The following is a 19,149-nucleotide window of genomic DNA, read 5'->3' on the forward strand; positions in this document are numbered from 1 at the left end:
ACCATGATATCTACATACCACAAACATGATATCTGTGTGACTATAAATAAAGCAAAGCAAGAACAAACAAAGCCTCTGGTTGTTGGTGATTACAACAAAAACATGCTGGGAGTAGATATGAAGGATCAGATGCTACAACCGTACTTGCTGGAACGAAAGAAGGGAACAAAGTGGTACATGAAACTATTCAAGAGACTACTCAATGTAGCAATACATAATGCAATGGTCATGTATCGCTGCGTTCCACAAAACAAAACCTTAGACACCCTAATATTCAGAATTTTATTAGCACAAGGCCTCGTGGAAAAACACGGTTCTAGTGTTCCTCGGCCTGTTCACGGCCGTCCGTCAATTGAACCGCCACCTAAAAGACTCTCAGAACGACATTTTCCGGAGCGTATTCCTGCCTCCGGAAAGAAGGCAAGACCTCAAAGAAAATGTGTGGTGTGTAGGAAAAACGGGAGAAGCAAAGGTTCTATTTATTGGTGTGGTGAGTGTGAGGCAGGGTTGTGCATAGTTGGATGCTTCAAGGCTTACCACACGAAGCTCAACTTCTGATCCACTTGCTTCCATTGCTAACACACAGGGTGTTGATGTTATAAGGTAAGATTATAAAACCATCTTTTAAGAGGATTTCAGTGAAAAATTCATAATTATATCTCATATAGTTCAAAAGTTATGATAAATAAAGTATTTTAGAGCAAAAATTAATTTGGCATTCAAAAAATATTACCGCAGGACAAGCACAACAGCCGTATTTAAATCCCCGCGCTGAAGGTTGTCTTTAGAGCACTTTCTAAAACATCTGTGTAGAGCGTAAAATGCGTGTCGAATATTTCAGCCACCCAAGAACACGTCCATAATTTTAACACCTTCCTCGTATTAATTATAGATTACTTTAATTAGCATCTCTTTTTTTATAACGTTCCTTTGTCCTTGAAATTGTCTTAAGACGTCATTTGATTTTAGAGGACATCTAAATAACAAGCAGTCCTCCTCTTTACCTGAAAGGGAAAATGAATGCTAGAACAAATAATGTGATATGTGATATATATAAAATTAGTTAATGGCTCTGTAAATTGTCTCAAGTCTGGGATCATATAATTCTACGGGGCAGATGGGAAGGCGTTCTGGTTTATAGACGATATTTCCAGGGCAGGACCTGTTAATGCCCATATATTTTTAAGGGTTCATGTAAAATAGCGTGTACACATATCTCGGAAGATTGCTGTCTTAACACTGAATTGGTACCATATAAAGGCAGAACAAGGAGAAAACGAACTGAAGATAGGCGTGAGAATGAAAAAAAAAGTTTGGTTAGAATGTCTCTTCGATTCGTAGCCCGTGACATCGAGCGAGCTACGAGCTAGTTCGGCGATACCAACCTGACAATACTCCGCTATATTCAGTTGTTGCAGTTTTTTATGGTGACCACAAACTTAAATGTTCACTCCTCGGTCGGATCGATCATCGAGACAACAAGACAATAAACAGTAGGAGTAACAGGAACACATGAAATAGAAGCGTTAAAATTATATTTCGAATTTTGAGATGGCTGAAAGTTTCGATTTAGATATTATAGTATGAAGCTAGACGGAGTAAAATCATGTGAGATTCTGGGACTCTTTCAAAGTCTCTCTGTCGACGACATTATTTGCGTTCTTGGAAGAAATAATTTTGTTTGGGCTCGAATTCGCTGTATGTGCAGTCGGAGTGTTGGCGACGCAGGCAATGCCAGGGACAAACCCACCGGGCAGATGGCAGACTCTCCTGCCTCTCGCGTGTTTGACCGGCTTTTGTTCGTAATAGCGTCTAGTCGCCATGACAGTTCGGCAGGAATCATTGTGAGCTCGTGTATGTCTCATTGCTGCGATTGTGTGTGTGTTTGTTTGTTTATATTGCGAACAAGGACAGATATTCGAAGATACATATGTTATTTATGTGAAGCTGAATTGTTACAAGCCATTTTCTACCTAACCCACAAACCATGATGTGTGATAAACAAGTTTCTTACAGTAAAGAAATTCTGCACACTATTCCAAAAATTATATTGCACAGAGCTGAAGAAATATTTCCATCTCTGAATGGGACCTTGGTGAGTATTTGTGTGTATAGAAACCAACATAATTAATACTTATAAAAAGGTCTCAAGTCATTATGTTATAATGTGATTGAAAAGGATTCCCGTCTTGTGTTCATTATGTTATGGCTACCATGAGCATGACCGCTACACAGTTAACAGTGTGGAATTAACTTTATAAAAGAAAGAAAGAACGTGTGTATGTATCTATCGTGGTTGAATGTGAGATGCTTGTGTAAGAGGCTATGTACCGTGGCATCACTACAGTAAAACTCCAGTAAATTTCTTGTTTCATCAACACAAGGTTAATGAATTTTGCATTACAGCAGTTTCTTATATTCTGGAAATTTTTATGTGAAATTGATTTGTGATATACAATTTTATCCTGAATATACCCAGTATTAGTTTGAGGGCACCCATATTCTATTTCAGAATATGGTATTGTAGATTCCCATCCAGTTTATACCTGCATTTGATGCATATCATCTCAAGGAATTTATGTTTAACTCATAATTTTACAGCAGAATATTGATAAAATCAAAGTAGAATATGACGTGGATGTTCTGAGTGAAGTGGATTCCGTTGGCGTGAGAAATGATGAGGTTTACACACCAATCAGCTTTTCCCATAATGAAGGATGAATGGAAGGTAAGCCTCCTTTTAACCAAATTATTTATGGTTCTTATATGTTTGTGTGTATGTACAAATGTATCCGTACATGCATGCTGTTTTAGGGTAACTTTTATAAAAACAACATTTCTGCAACTTAATAATTGTAATGTGTATTGTGGTTTTACAGAACCGTATGGATTCGGTGAAAGATGAACCTCATTCAGATAGTGAGACTTGGCAGGATGGAAATCAGGTCATCATTGTAAAAGCTGAGGATATCTCAGATATAGATATCGAGGAACACCCTATTCCAGTAAGAAGCCCAGTAACACAATTTGAACAGGAGGTATGTCCATTAAAGTGTCAATTGTCCTCATGTGTGTCTGTCCACCCAAATGAAAAAAGTCCCTTCTGATGAATAAATTTTGGAATTGTTTCTAGGTTATGAATGGTATAAACAATCTTAAGACATTCGTAGATCCTGATAATTATTCTACAGATGGAATCAGAGCACTGTTTGTTTTCGCAGTGCACTCAGGCTCTACCCCTTCCTTCTGAAGTAAGGATATGTTACGCTGAATTACCAGATTGTACTCAGAGTAGATCTTTTTTAGGATGGATGTCTTATGTATTCCCATTTGCCTTTTTCTCATCATAAGTGATATCACCGAGAGAATAAAATTTAAATCCACACTCTGAACAAGTTTGTTGTTTTTGCATCATTCACTTGTCGTTAATTTTGAAAGTATTATAACTGCAGCGCGATGGTCAGTAGGGGAGAGAGGGGCTTTGTGGTGTAAGAAGAGACTTCTCAAAAAGTGAGGTGGAGTTTACGTTATTTCTGGGATTTTAGATTTATTGGTGGCACTGTAATTTCTGACAGTGACAAGCACATGGAATATTGTGCGCTTTTTGATAGTTTTACTAAATGTTTTGAACATGAAATTAAAGGACAAGCTCCCAAAAGGGAGAAATAAAGATGGGTGCAGGAAGTTACAGGAGATGTCACACAGAACGAAGGAAGAACATGGGAAAAACGGAGGAGAGGCGTGGAAGAAAGAGACTTGTTTATCTACAGAGTGGCAGTGTCTTATGAAGATAAAGACTGCAGTGTGTTAAAATTCACTGAATGTGGAAATGTTAAATAATATTTGGAAATTACTATTTATTCGTATTTATGTAAAATATGGAATCCAAACGTGGCTACTTCTATTGGTAGAAATATTTTTTTATTAAAATTAAAATTTGTAAGATGTGGTCATCTTAGTACGAGGCGCGTCCCAAAAGTAAGTTTCCCTGGGGCCGTTTACAGAAACAAAACACAATTTCATGGAAATATTTATTGCAACAGATACAGCAAGTGTCCAGCTATTTTTCAACATATTCGCCACCGGAATTGAGACATTGGTCATACCGTGGGACCAACTTTTGAATACCTGTGTCGTAGAAGTCTGCCGCCTGGGATTGGAACCACTGTGTGACAACCATCTCCGCCTCTCTGTCATTCTCAAAACGCTGACGCTGACCGGACAGGAATTTCTTGAGGTGTAGGAAAAGATGGAAATCACTGGGAGCGAGGTCCGGGCTGTAGGGTGAATGATTAAACACCTCCCAGCTGAACTCCTGCAGGAGACTTGCTGTCCGTCGAGTCATGTGGGGCCTAGCGTTATCACTGACCGCACTTCACAGTCGGCGGGAGCTGGAATAAGAACCTCCATCTTCATCAGCTGCAACGATGCTACTGTGAGAACGCGGGAAGTACCGTTAGTGCATGCGCCATGCTACGTCATTGCTCTATCACGTACGCACAGTCGCTTCGCGCAATATAAGGTTTGCTAGCTGTGGGACGAGTGGGAAACTTACTTTGTGGACGTGCCTCGTAGTTCAACTATAAAGTTTGGAAAGTGGTTTATTACATAACTTCGTCTGAGCAGTATATTATGTTTGTTTTCTGTTACTTATAAAGGCATGAAGATACGCTGGAAATAGAGAAAGGTTCATGTTGTCAGTCAAAACATTTCTAAAAATCTGGGTTATTTATTTAGGTTAATTTTTTGAATTTAAATTCGCATTAGCAAATCATGACTTCATATATCCCCACTCCTTGGTACTTTGACTCTGATTGGTTAACTCTGCTTGCCTGTTGCAGAAAGCCCAATCATTTTGCTATAGCTTTTCTAATAACAAGTCTGGCTGGATACAAAGAACTTGAGTATGTTTGTTATGAAATAGGATGAGAATTTGGGGATAGTTGGCATAAGTGACTTTTCTTCTATTCCCAGCATTAGGGAAAATTATTTTTGAACCTCTTAAGTACCATGCTGTCATTTGGGAGTCCATTTGATATGTATCCGAGTTCAGGCCTGACAAGAAACCCAACTTTCTGTTACAAGTATCAAGGAACTAAATGAACTAACATCCGACATCTTCCTATCCCACTGCATCTAGAGTAATATACGAGGCGCGTCCTCAAAGTAAGTTTCCCACTCGTCCCACAGCTAGCAAACCTTATATTGCGCGAAGCGACTGTGCGTACGTGATAGAGCAATGACGTAGCATGGCGCATGCACTAACGGCACCTCCCGCGTTCTCACAGTAGCATCGTTGCAGCTGTTGAAGATGGAGGTTCTTATTCCAGCTCCCGCCGACTGAGAAGTGCGGTCAGTGATAACGCTAGGCCGCACACGGCTCGACGGACAGCAAGTCTCCTGCAGGAGTTCAGCTGGGAGGTGTTTAATCATTCACCCTACAGCCCGGACCTCGCTCCCAGTGATTTCCATCTTTTCCTACACCTCAAGAAATTCCTGTCCGGTCAGCGTCAGCGTTTTGAGAATGACAGAGAGGCGGAAATGGTTGTCACACAGTGGTTCCAATCCCAGGCGGCAGACTTCTACGACACAGGTATTCAAAAGTTGGTCCCACGGTATGACAAATGTCTCAATTCCGGTGGCGAATATGTTGAAAAATAGCTGGACACTTGCTGTATCTGTCGCAATAAATATTTCCATGAAATTGTGTTTTGTTTCTGTAAACGGCCCCAGGGAAACTTACTTTGAGGACGCGCCTCGTATTTGCCATGTTTGTGTGTTTACCTTTTAATACAGTGACCTACCATTCAGAGTTAGAACACGTTATGTGATGGAAGACCAGGGGCTCCAAAATATTTAATCTCTTGCTATAAGTAGCCATCAAGCGATCGAACCAACAAATTTACGTGTAAAAAAATGCATTTACTATGGAATTCAGATCCAACCTGGTACAGAGTAAGAACCAAGATGATTGAGTGACTTGGCATTTATTGTTTGAGTATGATGTTAAATTGGGGGCAGGGGTTCCAGATTACGTCACATACCTCAGTGAATGTGGACTTCAAATTCTTGCACACCTTCCACTAAATTTGGGTCAGGTAATGGGATTTGGTAGAAAAACCTCTCGTGTTTGCTTTCGATCTCATTCTTCTTCTTCTTCTTCTTTATGTTAACTTTATCATAATTCTTTCCTCATTTCTTCAGCAGAGTCCTCGGAATAAACGTGAACTTAAGCATGGTGGGGGACATCCCAATTCCTGTGATGTATGCAGTGAAACATCGTTGGCCAAGCGGTCAAAAGAGACATCAACGCACACATAGCGGAGAGTATCCTTGTACCTGTAATGTGTGCAGAATCATCATTTGAAGATACATAGTGGCGAACGTCCATATTCCTGTGACGTGTGTAATAAATCATTCAGTCAGTGGAGTCCTCTGAAGTGTCCATGTTTCTGTGTGTACGTGCTCTAAACAGAGTGATCTCGAGAACCATTAATGTATGAATTGGTGTTTTTCCTGTCGTGCGTGTAACACGTCGTTTCATTGTCAGGGTACTCCGTGGAGACGTAATCGTATACACAGCATCCGTATCACGTGATTTGTGCTTCGAGTTTGTGAACGAATGTCATCTGACGTGCGTGCAAGAACACGTTCTGGAAATGGTGTAACGTGTTGCAAAAGAGGAATTGGTAGAAATGAACAGATCTAAGAATTTCAGTAAAACTCGTCAACATTCACAGCCTAAGATCTGTGATAAATTTATTAAGAAGGATTTCCAATGAAGACTGTGTAAGTAAGACTTAAGTAATGTTAATTTTTGTTTTCCTTCCTCCCTCAGCCGACTTTGGTTTAAACGATGTACGAGGTTTTGTGTTTGAACCCGGTACACAAAACTAAGAGCACAGAGTATTTAACGTTGTCAGTCAATATGTTTGTTTGACAATGCTGAATTTTGTGCTTTCAGACGTTGTTATGAAGGTGTTAACTTTTAATATACTCTTTAACTTGTGGTTTTGCCAGTGGTGGCCCCTCGATAAGAGCTGCAGAGTTGCAGCACCCCTTATAATTTTTCAAAAATTGAAAGAAAAAAATTATTTTTTGTGTTTATGTAATTTGCGACACTTTATTTCTTCTGTATCGTTATTTTAATATTGTCGGCTGCAAGGATTTCAGCGCGGCTGGCCGGTCTAAAGTGGCGAGCGCAGTGTGAGGTAGAGTGAGGGGCAGGGCTTTTACTTTGTTGTTAATAGGACAGCTTCTTTTATTGAGTTTTATTCCTCTGTGCATAAAATGTTGTTAATCTTGATAAAATTACTTGCTGTGTCATCTTTATTAGTAAACACAATAGTATTAATAGTTTATGAGTAAAATGTAAGTGCGTAATTTTACCCAGGGCCTTGGCCGAAAATAACACTGGGAATTTTATATTGTTCATGTATTTTTAAAGAATGCCCATAGGAAGACAGACATTTCTTCATACTCCAGAGAGTACATAAAGCACGTAGTTGTACATTCAGAGGTTAGAGTTAAAGCGTTAAACTGATTTTTAATTATAGTATGTCATTTTGGGTCCATATCCTCTGCGGAGGAACCCAAGTTATCTGACAGCTGAACGCAAACATCATTTCTTGTTGAAGATGACTGTCTTCTGGGTGTGGTCTGGTAGAAGTTTGTCGACGATTGCTGATTCTGCCCTGAAGATGGAGGCAGCAAACAAATGTGAAACTCTTGCCGCCTCTTTCCAGACTACATGACGTGGTCGTCTAATACTCCAGTTCAGAATCACAAAGAACCTGTTCTAAAAGTATTCCACGCTGGAATGTAGGACCTGTTCGTCTGTTAGTTTTGTATTTGGTTTATGCTGTTACAATAAAGTTTGTTAGGAAACGTGAAAGGAAGATCTAGATGTAGATGGATAATAATGAAGCAAGGTGGGAGGTTTGAGTCTGGATTCATCTGGCTCAGGATGTGGTCCATTGGTGAACATGGTTATGGTTTTTCTTTGTTATTTTTCTGATACTAGAGCAACAACAATTTTGAGGCATCGCGACAGTGGGAAAGACCGTGGTGGGTCCTGGACTCTGAACCAGCGAAATTTGAATTCCAAGCAGGAAACCTATGGATCAAATCACGATTTCTGGATTGATGTGCACATTTACTACAGACCTCTCAGGATACACTTAAGGTCTTTCTTTTGTTTATTCCACGGTCATATGTGACGACGCTGATGCTAGTGGCTGGGTTGATGAGTGTCGAACGACGTGTTGGTGAATGAGTAATGAATTGGAAATGGTGTGGAAGGAAGTGGTCGTGGCTTAATTAAAAGCGGCTTACAGTCACGGCATTTGCCACGGGAAACCTCAGTGTGGCCTGTTTCTGGAACCTCCACCGGTTATTATTATTATTATTTAGTGTTCTGTCTGACGACAGGTCCATATAAACAGGATCCTTCCATCCTTTTCTCGGACTGGGACCTGTTCATATACGTTCTTGGCAGATGATCCAGAAGTGGTTTGCTATTGCCTTCTTCTGTGTGTGAATGGAGTAATTGTTGGGATGCCACGGAGGAAAACTCCGCGTTGCCTAGACCACGGCCTTGCCCAACACAAGTTATAAATTCGGGCACCGCCGGGAATCGAACCCGAGACCCCCAGGATTACAAGGCCAGCGTTCTAACCGCTGGACCACCGGTACGGAGCAGAAATACTAAGTCTGAGAAAAGTCTAGGTTAATTCTCATTTCGGATAGCAGGTTCTCCGCGTGTGATTGGAAACTGCAAGTCATGACTCACAAACTGTCTTTCTGTTTAGTCAGCTAACGCGGAGACTAATTCTGTGGAGCATAAATCTTCCTGAGAAGCTGGTGGTAGTTCATATGGTCAACATATTCCACGATCTTTATGGAACCCGAAAGTTCAGTACCTTTTTCAAAAGAGCCCGTCACTTATCTGCGTGCTGAAGGGTTGAAACGGAATCAGGACCCCTTTCGTCTGTCGGGAGAAGGAAATCTCTCGTGGGCTTGCTTGGGTGTGCTGAAGGCGTGGATGTTCTTCGGTCGCAATATTTTTACCCAACCCTTTGAAGCTCGGTGGTAACTGTTTATACCACCAACATTAACATTCAGTAACAATGAATTTTGCAGCTGTATTTGTGAGCATTATTTAGAGGAGCCTCGGGATTCAAAGTTTGAATAGTCGGTAAACTGGGTACGTACACAGACCTTGGACCTGTGTGAATTTCAAGGTCTGACCTTTGATATTTCAGTTTCCTCGGCAGTGTAAATTACGGAGCGCTGTCTATCCTGGACTCAGTGCGGTAGAAGTTTACTCATTTCAGAGGTCCTTGCTGAATCCATCATTAGGGCAATGCTGCCTCCGTTATCACAATGATGATTGAGGCAGCAAGGACCTCTGAAATATCGGTAAAATTCTACCAGACTACAAGGCACAACAACCCAGAAAACAGCCATCCTCAGATTCCCAGCAGTGAAAAGCTTAAATCTTGCAAAGGTTAAATTGTCCCTGGCACTTAATGAAGTACCACGCCATGCAGATTTATTGTGAAGATAATTAAAAGATACAAAGGTTGGGTCACCTCTCAGAAATGATCCATTCAATCTGTTATTTGATTCATAAGTTACTGGAGGAGACAATACATGAACAGATGAATACTTTGAAATAAAATCATAAATTTATCTTTCGTTGTAGAATTTGTAAAGTAACCAAACTTCCTTCAGCAACTGTGGAAAACGAAGAAATTCTGGAATGATCACTCATACAGACTACAGATTGATGTCTACTTACTGTTTTTATTTCCAAGCGAGCCAAGGTAGAGCTGGCTCTGGTGTTTGAGACGGCGGACGGTGCGCATGCCTGCGGGGAGGTTAAGCTTGTTGGAGAGGGAACTGATGCGGACCAACCCTTCTCTCCAGAACACAGAAAGAAGTCAGTGAGACACTCTCTCAGCTGGTCAGTAGCTGCAGGTCGGTCGACAACCCCACTCCGGCTGGGTACGCCCTGTGAGGTGGTATTGTATTTTATTGTAGTAGTTGCCCGTCCTGTTGTTTTGTTGTCAGTTGACGGGGCAACTGCCGTGTGGTTGATATTTTTGGTCTCTCAGGGTGATCCCAGCTGAGGGAGACGTAGGGGTATTACCAATAGTGAGGCTGTTGTGTGGGCTTTGATTGTATCTAAATATTTTTAATCAAGATTTTGTTGGTAATCGTTTTGTGTTTTCAGTGGCCCAAGTAATATATATATGACATTCATATTAAGTACTGTATTGATGTGGCACTTGTTTTAAGTAATTAAATTCATTGCCTATTGGATGTATGTGCGTTTGAGTACCTTATTGTCTGGGGCGTGGGCCAAGCGAACCTACGACACAGAACTCGACACCTCCTTCCCAGTTGGGGAGAGCGGTGGGGAGGATGGATCAATAGAATATTTTTTATTAGTGGTTTGTGTTTCCACCAGGGTAGATCTCTGTCTCGCGTCTGTATCGGCTGCGGCGATGCACGGATCTGAACATGGCTAGAGCCACAAAGTAACCGAAGCTGACACCCTCATAGCACACACTTCTGACTTCTGATTTGTTTCTTAATGAACTTTTAAGCCATAATTTGGAAAGTTAAATAAGTAATTTACCGGCCTCCACTGAAATGGCTTAAATTTTGATGAATTTAAATCCGGATCGCTGCATGTGAAGCATGAAGTGGCAACTTGGAACTAGCTCAGAATTTGCTTAAAGACGGAGGAAAACTAAGAAAACCTGTGTCGACGTGTGGTTTAAATAATATTTAAGAATCCAGTCCGTACCGCGAAGAAAACACTACACTTCACCATTACAAAGATCAACTGTTTAACGCTGTTTAAGGAAATAATCGCTGTTTACTCTCAGAATCGCGAGAAACGCAAAACAAACAGGTTCAAAGGGTTAATAAGATGAAGTCTGTTACAGAATATGAACATGAAAGCCGATGAAATGGATCATGTCCAAAAGACTGTCTCTGTTAAAGTTTCCCTGCGTTTGGAATGTCATTCCTGGCATTGCTTCGACCTATCGATATCGGATGTTGACGTTTGAACGATGAATCGGCTGTAATGTACGACTTGAAGTCCAACCCAACACAGAAACTGTTCTTAAATTTTGAATTGAATGCGGCGATCCAATTCGTCCCTCAAAATCACCCCATAACGCCGGAAACGCTTCGAAAAGCCACATTGGAATTTCATTGGTCCCAGTCGCAGTGAGGCGTCTGTTCTAGGGCAAACGTCATTCTATATCTGGAAAGGCTTACGTTTTCGCCTCGTAAACAACTTTTACGAGGCGAAAGCTTTGTGAGTGTCACGGAAGGTCTCGAGGAAAGACGTTGAAGCGACTGATTGTCGCTACTCGCTTCAAATCCAATCTTTCGAATTTGGATGATTCCGTTGTCGTAATGGAGGTCCTAATTTCGACCGCACAAAACAAAAACAAACTCTCAGAGACAGAATCGAAACAGACGCCACGAGGAATTGAGAAAGATGAGGCAATGAAATGTATCAAACGCGACTTTTTAAGCCCCTGAATATATGACGTCAGGGTGGACTTAAAACAGTTCTCAGTCCAGTATCTTTGATACTATTTTACAATTCATAATTTCAGTTAATACTAATAATTTATCTCGTAAATAATGACAGAAGTTTTAGCAACATCAATTTCAAAACAACATTTTCAGACAGAATCAAATACGAGGTGCTAAGTCCTAAGTTTTTGTGTTTATCTGGACGTCATCCATCGCTCAGTATTCCAAAAATGCGGCCATTACGTTTCAGGAGCTGGCTCTGTTTCTAGGATATTGAACGACAGAGAAACAGCTGTACTGAATACATTGCACCACCATTAGAACACACGAGAATTATGTTTAAAAACACACGAAGGTTTGCTCCTAATATATTAGTGAATGCTCATCATAATTTGCTATGCGAGTGCGACGTAGGAGACCTTGGTAGCACGAGATGAAAACGAGGTAATGGTGGCGCCTCTTGTGGAACTGGGTGGAGTCTGGAGTAAGACGCTCGGTTTTATTTACGTGTTTTTGGTAGTCGCCGTGAAGGTATTTTTACATTTAATTTACTCTAAAGAGAAATATTATAAATTGCGTAATTTTAATGTGATTTGTATTGATACTGCTGGAATAAATTGTTTTACTGTCGAACAATATGAAGGTTCATTCCCGTCAAGATAGACGGGTCACACTACGCTAGGAACTGATATAAACTTGTTACAGAAAGACGGACCTGAAGATGATCCGGAATCTAGCCAACTGATAAAGGTTGCTATAAACGCTCTGACTCCATCGCATGTGAATCTCCTGATGCATCAGCCACAAAGTTTCAGTGGTGGCCGATGGCTAGGAATTCGGGGGTCATTTCAGGCACACGCGAAAGCCTTAATTCGCTCGAGTAGGAGAGAGTGAGGCCATGAAGCCGATTGTACAATAAGCGAAAACGTCGATTTCTGTTCGTGCAGTAAATTGAAAGAGTAAATGCATAAATGGAATAAGGGCTTCCAATTCACTTCGCTATGAAGAAACTGTTAACACGATTCGATCTTTCAGAGCATAAAGTCCACACCCTCACACATTTTTCGAACTACATGTAATGCATTAATATTTTTAACAAAACAATTAATTTTGTGTAAACCAGAAAGATGTTTACCTCTCATCATGCACACGTGGCTAATCAGTTATACTGCGCTGAACCAACTGCTCTTGTTATGCAAAATCAAATCGGGAGACGAGGGAGAAAGGAGTGGTCCACTATAAATTCTGTTATGCAGAGTCCATTTGTTTAATAATGTTGCGCCAACAGCTAACATTTTCTAACATGAAGTAACTTCTGAGTGACAAGTTCGGAGGTATGTAAGATGAAATGGCCGGTGTGTATTTTAAAATGTTATTTCTGGTATTTATTTTACAAAACAGTTCAAACTGACGAATTTATATCACCATGTTGAGAGTGTTGAATTGAAGAATATTAAGGCCCTATTCTGTGTTACCTGAAATTTCTGTCGAAATGCAGAAATAAACCTATGCGCTTAGCTCGACACAGACTGGATTCAAACTGGACATTTCCAGAACGAGGCACAGTTCCTCACTTTTCTTGATTCTCGTCATGGTTTTTAGCCTAGCCGTATCGAAATACTGGCCTTAGGCTTTTTCGTGCCGGTCACAGTTATATCATGAAGAAATCTGATGAGAGCAGGGTGGCTAGTTCTCAGGGTATTAATGACGCCGTTTAAACCACTGAGACTATAAAGAGTGAAATTAGATGAAATATGATAATTATTTTTAAATATGCAGGAGATGGAAGGAGCCGATCTTGATTCATTTGATGATTGGCGTGTCATACGCTTCAGAGACTTCTGTACGCATTTTAACTTGTAACTCATCGCAACCACCGCAATTATAATTATAAGATATTTCACTCACAGTTTCTCGTGCTTCAATTGTCTCCATTTGGCATACTTTTCGTCATTTACAGGTCCACACTCTTACAGAAACAACGGAAATTTAGAATACCTTAGAGAGAAGACGATAATTTAATTATAATGTACTACGTAAATTTAATTTACTCTCTGTGTCTTGTGAGCGTCGGTTCTATTACGTTCCACTCGAAATGCATCATAAATTATGGCAAAAAATGATTGAAATATAGGTAAGCAGTATTTTGAAAATATATTCTAGAAGTTTAACCTTCGAAAACAAATTTTCGCTCATTCTTAAGATATCCAAACAAGAAAATTTTTGTATATTTTCCATCGTAAAAAATAATAAAAATCAGAATAAAATTGAACCGACGTTTCGGAGATGGGCTCTATCTCCTTCTTCAGATACCTACTCTGTTGGGCTATATGGTGCTAATCCCTATCTCCGAACCTAGGTAAACGTATGAACCAACAATTGCGTCGAAATCAATGAATCTTTATTACGACTCCTTCCTTGAAGAGACATCACACAGTCCAGATCGTGAGAAACGCAACCCTCATTAAGAGAACAACTACAATACTCAATTGTAAACAAATGCTAGATACCAAGAACAACTGAGCTCGGACGTCAAAACAAGTTCCGGCCGGTTACGACGACTTCGATGTGCGTGTCGTGTTCAACGAATTTCGAATGAAATACGAAACTAATTCTCGTTTGTTGATGTTTAAAAGCAACGTGTGACTCAGGTATCGATTGTGTCAGGCATTAGAACGAGATTTCCTCGTAACCTTCCGTCTGAAGAACACAGGACGGCCAGCCTCAGAATCCGATTTCTTGTCATTGTGTACGTCTGTGAACGATCATCCAACCAGATACAGGATGACGTGTGGTCAGCACGACGAACCCCCGGCCATTGCTAGTTTTCATGACCGGATTGTAGCTCCCCAATTTCCTCACGATGCTGGGTTGGCACCGGTCGAAAGCTCATGAGAAAATTTCTTCTCCCCCGAGACTCGAACCAACGTACATTCCGTATCACCCGGTCCGAAGCAATGAGGCACATTGAGTTTATGTGTGACGACGTCATCTAGACGCAGGTGTCCATTTGACTGTTGCCTTCAGTAGCGAGAGCAGACCCAGTCAGTTCCTCGTTGGACGTTGGTCGTTGTCGGTCGTGCAGTGAAATCTGAAATGTATCTCGAACCTCGATTTACCTGATTTATAATTACGGGATTTTAAATCTGTGTTTAATTGGGAAGTGTAAATAATTCTCGTACCCCATCAAAGGCAAAATAAGGTAAGAAGGCAGTGTCGTATTTATGGAGAGAGGCTACGAAATGAGGAATTTTTTGGTCGGCTGTCACGTATATTTAATGACAAGTAATTTGTGGAAAGTGGAACCAAAATTGTTTTCGAACGAGTGTTTTTTTGTTACGCAAAAAAATTTCGAAGAATGATATAAATCGCCTATGAAATTTTAAATGATAAAAGCCGGATTTCTATTGAATTTGGACTCCAATGATATGCAAATTTCGTGAAATATGAGAGTGGGAAAAGAAACTTTCGAAATTTTTTAAGATTGAAGTAAAGTTCAAATTGGGAATGTGCGTTTGGCGTCATGTAACAGGTGTTAGCCGCCTCTTCAAGGGTAAATATTTAGATAACATTATACGAATTTTTTAAATCGTAGGCGTATCTTTTTAGTTACAAATTGTTATATTTTACCATAAACTCACATAGTTATGTTTATACTTGAAGTTTCACTGGAGTTTACGTGCACATTGCCAATACAGAATTGGTTTTCGTTTTAAATTCAAATTAAAAGTTTGTCTATCGTTTTTAATATATCGACTATTGTAATTTTAATGCTTTAAAATTTCTAATGATTCTGTTCACATTACTTTTAAATTAATATGAATTCGTTGTGGTTGGAAGCGAGAAAAACTGCCGAATAATTGAAATTCTGAAAGGTATCTGTTTCTGATTGAGCAAAATTTGAGAGCCATGCGTGTGTGAAGCGTAAACAAAATTTTAATCATAAAGCCTCGGTGACCAAATCGTAGATATTAGGACGTGTGTGTTGATGCTGAGAAGTGTCGCGTGATATTTTGGCTCAGTACATGGAATCGTACAGGATAGCTCAGGATAGTGTCCGGTGGAGCGATCTAGTGACCAACCTTCGTGTTTCAAGATTAAAGTGGAACTATTATGTCAGAAGCGAGTGTGCTAATGCGGTGCTTGGCGGAGCCACTGTTAGACGAGCTCCAGGTACAGCGTCACCATCTACCGGTCGCTGGAACAACGAGGAGCATACACCACTCTCACCATAAGGTAGAAAAGGGACAATATTATTTTGTGCCGAAGAACCAAGGCCAAATACAGAAGGAAATTTCCCAAGTCATGTCGAAAATGACCGAAGAGTTCAAAATGCAGGGTTCTTCTCCCCAAGCGCCTACATGGCGTGTAGCGGGTTGACTTTAGTTTTACGTGTGTACTAGATTATAGAACTGTTTCTCCTTAAGAAATCCTTCCGAGGTGAATGCTTTGTTGGGTGTCCGGTGATCTCATTGGCCATGCTACTGGACCTCCACCTTAAGGGTACTGTTCATTGAGATGATATCTGACGCGATGGGAGAAGTGTGCTGGGGCCCCGTCGTGCATAAACCACATTTGTCTTCTTGTATTCAGTGGTACATCTTCAGGGAGACGTGGCAAGTGTGTTCTAAAGAATCAGCGATAAGTAGGTCCTCTTAGACGCGATCGAAGCATGTGTGGACCAATAAGCATGTCTCCAAGAATTCCTGCCAAACATTAATTGAAAATCTTTGCTGGAAGCTGGATTCACTTTGATATAAAGACAATTTATTGAAACTTATTTTTGGCTATTATTTCGAAAATGAAACATCTGCTACCCCATGTTCATAGGAATATTTTTTCTTATTCTTGATCCTGGAACAAGGACACGAAGTTTGTTTAAATAATTCTGTCTCACCCTGTGTATACGTCTCTTATCATGTTTCTTTTATAATATTAGAATTTTACTGAAAAAAAATTATCATTTTCACGATTTACGTGTTGAAGTGTTTCGAGAGAGGTTTTGATAATTTCTTGCATGTGGGATTCTTGTAGAAGTTGGAGAAGGCACGTATGTCCCATGTTACAGACGTTTTTTGAAAGACGAGCAGGTAAACCGCAAGCGGTTAGCGGTGTACCAATGTTTCTGATCTGAAATGAAGCTCAGGAGAAAGAGATTGAGGCAGAATTGAATTGCGTGTCTTAGTGAGTTTTTCTCAAAATGATTTATATGGAATATTGTAGAGGCTTAAATTTTATATAGTCCTAGTGTGTTGTGGTAGAAAATCATTCGAATTTTATACAAATGCATGTCGCAAATATTTATTGTTGGCTTCATGAAATGGTCATTTATTTACTCATTGGCTTAATGTTACATACTTTTCCACAAATGATTTTTAATATCGTGAGTTATTGGAGTTGTATGTCCCACTCATTGCAACATGGAAAGATGATCAATAGTTGCGGGGTAAAACATGTCTGTTTCTCCGTATGTGTTCATACAGTGGTAAACTTGTAAAGACTGGTTTATACGAACAAACTGTAACCTGCATGGACCTGTTGAGAACTGTGGAAACCTGCCAAAACTTGTCGAATCCTGTCCATATCTGTCCAATCATATCTAAACCTCTCGTAATTTTTTCAAACTATGTTAATATCTTCTTATGAACTACACTATTTACAGGCATTTGTATTTCCGTGTCCCTCAATTCATATTTTGAATGGGGTTTGGGTTTATTTCACTGATATAACTCATAGTAAAATAATTTATTACCCAAGCTGCAGCTTCCTGATCAGTATTTTTTCTGGTACAACAAAATATATTAGAATTAGTACTAATATATTCTAATTTGCACACATATTATTTATCAGTACCTCCTCTGCTTAAAAAGAAGTTCAGCTCCACTCGACTCCACTCATGACTTCCAAGATTCACAAGGATTAAATTTTATTTATTCTATTTAATAATATACCAGTAGATGGCAGCAGTAATATCAATTTCCCGATTCTTAAGACTTAATATTTTCAACCATTATTATCTTTGAAATTGGCCAGAACTAAAGTTCGCCGGGACCAGCGGCGGCCACCGAACACGGGATTAATGACTAAATGCAAGTTTTACTCCTGTGAATAACAGCATCTAGTGGACATTTTGCATACGAAATATGTATTACCTCTTGAGCTTTCCATATCTGTTTTCGGATTTTACATATCACAAATGGTTTAGGTTCTACAAACATTTATTTATACAAATAGAAGCGCATCGCAATTCACGTTTCTCCGGCGTCTGTGTGTTGCGTCATACTACGTAGAGATAACAAGACGGATGACATTGAAACTAAAAGAGTCCGTAATGCAGAATATACGAGACAGTACAGAAAACGTAAGAAAATAGAACTATTAAATAATGAAACTACAGTTCCCCCAAAAAATTCCAAAAACTAATGTCGAACGTACAAGTGAATATAGGAATCGCAAGAAGCAGTTACTGCAACTTAATGATTCCACATCATTAGCAAGTACAAGCTTTCCTACAAGAATCGCACAACCAAAGTATGACAACGCAACAGAATATTTTCATAAGCATTTTAATAAAAATAGATTTGGATACGCTTGCAATGTATGTGATCGGTTATGGTTTGAAAAAAATTTGAAACAAGTTACTGATAGCCATTTAGATATATTGGGTACGGAGTTTGTAAATGAAAATGTATCCCAATTTAAGGTACGCACAACACACTGGCTATCTTTAAATAAGCAGCAAATACCTATATTGTCTAGGAGTAATGGATTTGTGTATCCACCATAACCCACTGATTTGCCTCCTCCAGATTGCATAAGCGAAAGATTAATATCTCCCAGACTTCCATTTATGCAAATTAGGAGGTTAAGACATCAATTGGGTGCATTTGGGATACTGGGACAAGTAATCAATGTTCCAGTAGATGTTAATAATATGGTAAGGTTACTTCCTAGAGAATTGGACGATGATTATAGTTTCAACGTCCATATAAAGAGAAACTTGATTCACAAATCTAAGTATCTGGAAGGAACCTTGAAAAAGATACAATAAAACGTTGGCTTACTTATTTTATTAATACTCCATTGTACAAACATTACAAGATTAGAATTAACGATGCATTTTTCCAAAAACAAGAAACTACTGAAGAAGAAATTAATGGATAGAAGACACTGAATTGTCAAGTGACGTAGAATTGATGCTAGCGAAACAGCAAACTCTCTTGTGGAAGGAGGATAAATACTTGGAAATTGCTCCCTTATCCATCATATACGATGAACACGCGGAAGAGTTGTCATTTCCAGGCATCTATTTAGGAAGATCGAGGCAATTTAAAGAACATCACAAGGTAACACCATTCATGATGGCAACCAGCGAAATTCGCCGTAGCGACAGAAGAGTGGAACATCTCAAGACATATTATACATGGCAATGAAAATAATGCGATTGCCAATTAGCGAAGGCTTGCACAACACGTTCAAATGTATAGGAGAAACAGATAACATTACAAGAAAGATGATTGAAGATAAGGAATTTTTAGAAACGTGCGTAGAGAAAACCTATCGTTTCCAATGTCCATACCTAAT

At 39.7% G+C, this 19,149-nt stretch overlaps 1 long non-coding RNA gene across 2 annotated transcripts in view; it reads left to right on the forward strand.

The window, feature by feature from the left end:
* Window positions 1-14,566: 14,566 nt before the first annotated feature.
* LOC147871305 (uncharacterized) overlaps window positions 14,567-19,149 on the forward strand; it is a 33,553-nt gene continuing 28,970 nt past the window's right edge. Inside the window, exons 1-2 of one of the 2 annotated variants that reach the window (XR_015532474.1) lie at window positions 14,567-14,767; window positions 15,588-15,801. This is a non-coding gene — a long non-coding RNA (uncharacterized LOC147871305). The remainder of the gene's footprint in view (window positions 14,768-15,587; window positions 15,802-19,149) is intronic. The other variant, XR_015532473.1, reaches the window with a different exon arrangement.

The sequence above is a fragment of the Zootermopsis nevadensis genome, unplaced genomic scaffold (genome assembly GCF_977971745.1).
Source record: "Zootermopsis nevadensis isolate Lab colony 2312 unplaced genomic scaffold, Znev_1.0 Znev_ptg000059l, whole genome shotgun sequence".
NCBI lineage: Eukaryota > Metazoa > Arthropoda > Insecta > Blattodea > Termopsidae > Zootermopsis > Zootermopsis nevadensis.